The sequence below is a fragment of the Cetorhinus maximus genome, chromosome 31 (assembly GCF_964194155.1).
Source record: "Cetorhinus maximus chromosome 31, sCetMax3.hap1.1, whole genome shotgun sequence".
Lineage (NCBI taxonomy): Eukaryota > Metazoa > Chordata > Chondrichthyes > Lamniformes > Cetorhinidae > Cetorhinus > Cetorhinus maximus.
In genome coordinates this window covers 22,302,628-22,309,116 of record NC_135909.1, presented here as the reverse complement: position 1 = coordinate 22,309,116, position 6,489 = coordinate 22,302,628, and positions in this window count along the sequence as shown.

Sequence of the window (6,489 nt, the reverse complement as noted above, 5' to 3'; positions counted from 1 at the left end):
TTTTGAGATTATTGAATTTGCTGGTGTTTTTCAATGATGAGGTTGTTGAATTTCTTGGTGTTTTTCAAATTTGAGGTTGTTGTTGAATTTGTTTGTGATTTTCAATATTGAGGTTTTAGTTGAATTTGTTGGTGTTTTTCAATGTTGAGGTTGTTGAATTTGTTGGTGTTTTTTTAATTTTGAGGTTGGTGTTGCATTTGTTGGTGATTTTCAATATTGAGGTTTTAGTTGAATTTGTTGGTGTTTTTCAATGTTGAGTTTGTTGAATTTGTTGGTGTTTTTTAATTTTGAGGTTGTTGAATTTTTTGGTGTTTTTCAGTGTTGAGGTGGTTGAATTTGTTGGTGTTTTTCAATGTTGAGGTTGTTGAATTTGTTGGTGTTAATTAATTTTGAGGTTGTTTAATTTGTTGGTGTTTTTCAAATTTGAGGTTGTTGTTGAATTTGTTGGTGATTTTCAATATTGAGGTTTTAGTTCCATTTGTTGCTGTTTATCAATGCTGGGGTTGTTCAATTTGTTGGTGTTTTTCAAAGTTGAGGTTTTTGTTTAATATTTTGTAGTTTTTCAATGTTGATGTTGTTGTTCAATTTGTTGGTGATTTTCACTGATGAGTTTGTTGAATCTGTTGGGGATTTTCAACATTGACTTTGTTGTGGACTTTGTTCATTTTATCAATGGTCTTTTTTGAACTGTTTTGTATATTTCAAATTGAGGTTGCAGTTGACTTTGTTGGTGTTTTTCAATGTTGAGATTGTTGTTGAATTTGTTCGTGTTTTTCAATGTTGAGCTTGTTGAAATTGTTGGTATTTTTCAAAGTGGAGGTTGTTGTTGAATTTTTAGATTTTTTTCATTGTTTAGGTTTTTGTTTAATAGGTTAGTCTTTTTCAAAGTTGAGGTTCTTGTTGAAAATTTTGGTATTTTTAAATGAGGTTGTTGTTGAATTTGTTCTTGATTTTCAATATTGAGTTTGTTGTGTAATTTGCTGGTGTTTTTCAATGTTGAGATTGTTGTTGCTGGTGTTTTTCAATGTTGATGTGTTTGCTGAATTTGTTGGTGTTTTTCAATAGTGTGGTTGTTGTTTACTTTGTTGGAGTTATCAATGTTTTTTTTGAACTTTTTTGCATTATTGAAAGTTGAGGTTGTAGTTGCATTTGTTTGGTGTTATTCAATGTTCAGGTTGTTGAATTTGTTGGTGTTTTTCAAAGTTGAGGTTGTTGTTGAATTTTTGGTGTTTTTCATTGTTGAGATTGTTGTCAAATATGTTGGTGTTTTTGAATATTGAAGTTGTTGTTGAATTTGTTGGTGTGTTCGAATGTTGATGTTGTTGTTGAATTGTTGGTGATTTTCAAAATTGAGGTCGCTGTTGAATTTGTTGGTGTTTTAAAACGTTGGGTTTGTTGATCAATGTATTGGTACGTTTCAATGTTGAGGTCATTGAATTTATTGGTGTTTTTCGATGTTGAGGTTGGTGTTGAATTTGTTGGCGATTTTCAATGTTGAGGTTGTTGAATTTGTTGGTGTTTTTCAATACTGTGGTTGTTATTGAATTTGGTGGTGTTATCAATGTTTATTTTTGAACTTTTTTGCATTATTCAAAGTTGAGGTTGTAGTTGCATTTGTTGGTGCTTTTCAATGTTCAGTTTGTTGAATTTGTTGGTGTTTTATAAAGTTGAGGATGTCGTTGAATTTTTTGGTGTTTTTCATTGTTGAGATTGTTGTTGAATATGTTGGTGTTTTTGAATGTTGAAGCTGTTGTTGAATTTGTGAGTGGTTTTGAATGTTGATGTTGTTGAATTGTTGGTGATTTTCAAAATTGAGGTCGTCGTTGAATTTGTTGGTGTTTTTCAACGCTGGGTTTGTTTTTGAATGTATTGGTGTTTTTCAATGTTGAGGTCATTGAATTTATTGCTGTTTTTCGATGTTGAGGTAGTTGTTGAAATTGTTGGTGATTTTCAATATTGAGGTTGCAGTTGAATTTGTTGGTGTTTTTCAATGTTGAGGTTGTTGAATTTGTTGGTGTTTTTTTTAAATTTGAGGTTGTTGTTGAACTTGTTGGTGATTTTCAATGTTGAGGTTGTTGAATTTGTTGGTGTTTTTTAAATTTGAGGTTGTTGTTGAACTTGTTGGTGATTTTCAGTAATGAGGTTTTAGTTCAATTTGTTGGTGTTTTTCAATGTTGAGGTTGTTGAATTTGTTGGTGTTTTTTAATTTTGAGGTTGTTGTTGAATTTGTTGGTGATTTTCAATATTGAGATTTTAGTTGAATTTGTTGGTGTTTTTCAATGTTGAGATTGTTGAATTTGTTGGTGTTTTTTAACTTTGAGGTTGTTGAATTTGTTGGTGTTTTTCAAATGTTGAGGTTGTTCAATTTGTTGGTGTTTTTTAATGTTGAGGTTGTTGTTGAATTTTTTGGTAATTTTCAAAATTGAGGTTGTTGTTGAATTTATGGGTGTTATCAATGTTTTCTTTTGAACTTTTTTGTATTTTTCAAAGTTGAGGTTGCAGTTGAATTTGTTGGTGTTTTTCAAAGTTGAGGTTGTTGTTGAATTTTTTGTGTTTTCATTGTTGAGTTTTTTGTTGAATCTGTTGGTGTTTTTGAATGTTGATGTTGTTGTTTAATTTTTTGATGTTTTCAATTGTTGAGGTTGTTTTTGAATTTGCTGGTGTTTTTCCATGTTGAGGTTCTTGTTGAATTGTTGGTTATTTTCAATGTTGGGTTTGTTGTTGAATTTTTTTGGTGTTTTTCATTGTTGAGGTTGTTGTTGAAATTGTTGGAGTTTTTCAATGTTGATGTTGTTGAATTTATTGGTGATTTTCAATACTGAGGTTGTTGTTGAATTTGTTGGTGTTTAACAATGTTGAGGTTGTTGAATTTTTTGGTGTTTTTCTATGTTGAGGTTGTTGTTGAATTTGTTGTTGATTTTCAATATTGAGTTTGTTGTGGATTTTGTTGGTGTTTTTCAATGTTGAAATTGTTGTTGAATATGTTGGTGTTTTTGAATGTTGAAGTTGTTGTTGAATTTGTTGGTGTTTTTGAATGTTGATGTTGTTGTTGAATTGTTGGTGATTTTCAAAATTGAGGTCGTTGTTGAATTTGTTGGTGTTTTAAAACGTTGGGTTTGTTGTTGAATGTATTGGTACTTTTCATTGTTGAGGTCATTGAATTTATTGGTGTTTTTCGATGTTAAGGTAGTTGAGGTAGTTGTTGAAATTGTTGGTGATTTTCAATATTGAGGCTGTTGTTGAATTTGTTAGTGTTTTTCAATGTTGAGGTTGTTGAATTTGTTGGTGTTATTCAAATTTGAGGTTGTTATTGAATTTGTTGGTGATTTTCAATATTGAGGTTGTTGAATTTGTTGGTGTTTTTCTAAGTTGAGGTTGTTGTTAAATATTTTGGTGTTTTTCAATGTTGAGGTTGTTGTTCAATTTGTTGGTGATTTTCAGTGATGAGTGTGTTGAATTTGTTGGGGATTTTCAACATTGAGGTTGTTTGTGGACTTTGTTGGTGTTCTCAATGGTCTTTTTTGAACTTTTTTGTATTTTTCAAATTGAGGTTGTTGTTGACTTTGTTGGTGTTTTTCAATGCTGAGGTAGTTGAAATTGTTGGTGTTTTTCAAAGTTGAGGTTGTTGTTAAATTTTTTGATGTTTTTCATTGTTGAGGTTTTTGTTCAATTTGTTAGTTTTTTTCAAAGTTGAGGTTTTTGTTGAATATTTTGGTATTTTTAAATGTTGAGGTGGTTGTTGAAATTGTTTGTGTTTTTGAATGTTGAAGCTGTTGTTGAATTTGTTGGTGTTTTTCAATGTTGAGGTTGTTCAATTTGTTGATGTTTTTCAAATTTGAGGTTGTTGTTGAATTTGTTGTTGATTTTCAATATTGAGGTTTTCGTTGAACTTGTTTGTGTTTTTCAATGTTGAGGTTGTTGAATTTGTTGGTGTTTTTCAAAGTTGAGGTTGTTGTTGAATATTTTGTAGTTTTTCAATGTTGAGGTTGTTGTTCAATTTGTTGGTGATTTTCAGTGATGAGTATGTTGAATTTGTTGGGGATTTTCAACATTGAGTTTGCTGTGGAATTTGTTGGTGTTATCAATGGTCTTTTTTGAACTTTTTTGTATTTTTCAAATTGAGGTTGTAGTTGACTTTGTTGGTGTTTTTCAGTGTTCTGGTTGTTGAAATTGTTGGTGTTTTTCAAAGTTGAGGTTGTTGTTGAATTTTTTGATGTTTTTCATTGTTGAGGTTTTTGTTGAATTTGTTTGTCTTTTTCAAAGTTGAGGTACTTGTGGAATATTTCGTTATTTTTAAATGTTGAGGTTGTTGTTGAATTTTTTGGTGATTTTCAATATTGAGGTTGTTGTTGAATTGATTGGTGTTATCAATGTTTTTTTTAAATCTTTTTGTATTTTTCAAAGTTGAGGTTCTAGTTGAATTTGTTGGTGTTCTTCAATGTTGAGGTTGTTGAATTTGTTGGTGTTTTTTAAAGTTGAGGTTGTTGTTGAATTTTTTGGTGTTTTTCATTTTTGAGATTATTGAATTTGCTGGTGTTTTTCAATGATGAGGTTGTTGAATTTCTTGGTGTTTTTCAAATTTGAGGTTGTTGTTGAATTTGTTTGTGATTTTCAATATTGAGGTTTTAGTTGAATTTGTTGGTGTTTTTCAATGTTGAGGTTGTTGAATTTGTTGGTGTTTTTTTTAATTTTGAGGTTGGTGTTGCATTTGTTGGTGATTTTCAATATTGAGGTTTTAGTTGAATTTGTTGGTGTTTTTCAATGTTGAGTTTGTTGAATTTGTTGGTGTTTTTTAATTTTGAGGTTGTTGAATTTGTTGGTGTTTTTCAGTGTTGAGGTGGTTGAATTTGTTGGTGTTTTTCAATGTTGAGGTTGTTGAATTTGTTGGTGTTAATTAATTTTGAGGTTGTTTAATTTGTTGGTGTTTTTCAAATTTGAGGTTGTTGTTGAATTTGTTGGTGATTTTCAATATTGAGGTTTTAGTTCCATTTGTTGCTGTTTATCAATGCTGGGGTTGTTCAATTTGTTGGTGTTTTTCAAAGTTGAGGTTTTTGTTTAATATTTTGTAGTTTTTCAATGTTGATGTTGTTGTTCAATTTGTTGGTGATTTTCACTGATGAGTTTGTTGAATCTGTTGGGGATTTTCAACATTGACTTTGTTGTGGACTTTGTTCATTTTATCAATGGTCTTTTTTGAACTGTTTTGTATATTTCAAATTGAGGTTGCAGTTGACTTTGTTGGTGTTTTTCAATGTTGAGATTGTTGTTGAATTTGTTCGTGTTTTTCAATGTTGAGCTTGTTGAAATTGTTGGTATTTTTCAAAGTGGAGGTTGTTGTTGAATTTTTAGATTTTTTTCATTGTTTAGGTTTTTGTTTAATAGGTTAGTCTTTTTCAAAGTAGAGGTTCTTGTTGAAAATTTTGGTATTTTTAAATGAGGTTGTTGTTGAATTTGTTCTTGATTTTCAATATTGAGTTTGTTGTGTAATTTGCTGGTGTTTTTCAATGTTGAGATTGTTGTTGCTGGTGTTTTTCAATGTTGATGTGTTTGCTGAATTTGTTGGTGTTTTTCAATAGTGTGGTTGTTGTTTACTTTGTTGGAGTTATCAATGTTTTTATTGAACTTTTTTGCATTATTGAAAGTTGAGGTTGTAGTTGCATTTGTTTGGTGTTATTCAATGTTCAGGTTGTTGAATTTGTTGGTGTTTTTCAAAGTTGAGGTTGTTGTTGAATTTTTGGTGTTTTTCATTGTTGAGATTGTTGTTAAATATGTTGGTGTTTTTGAATATTGAAGTTGTTGTTGAATTTGTTGGTGTGTTCGAATGTTGATGTTGTTGTTGAATTGTTGGTGATTTTCAAAATTGAGGTCGCTGTTGAATTTGTTGGTGTTTTAAAACGTTGGGTTTGTTGATCAATGTATTGGTACGTTTCAATGTTGAGGTCATTGAATTTATTGGTGTTTTTCGATGTTGAGGTTGGTGTTGAATTTGTTGGCGATTTTCAATGTTGAGGTTGTTGAATTTGTTGGTGTTTTTCAATATTGAGGTTGTTATTGAATTTGTTGGTGATTTTCAATATTGAGGTTGTTGAATGTGTTGGTGTTTTTCAAAGTTGAGGTTGTTGTTGAATATTTCGGTGTTTTTCAATGTTGAGGTTGTTGTTCAATTTGTTGGTGATTTTCAGTGATGAGTTTGTTGTATTTGTTGGGGATTTTAAATGTTGAGGTTGTTGTTGAATTTGTTGGTGTTTTTCAATGATGGGTTGTTGTTGAATTTTTTGATGTTTTTCATTGTTGAGGTTTTTGTTGAATATTTTGGTATTTTTAAATGTTGAGGTTGATGTTGAATTTTTATATGATTTTCAATATTGAGGTTGTTGTTGAATTGATTGGTGTTATCAATGTTTTTTTTTAAAATCTTTTTGTATTTTTCAAAGTTGAGGTTGCAGTTGAATTTGTTGGTGTTTTTCAATGTTGCGGTTGTTGAATTTC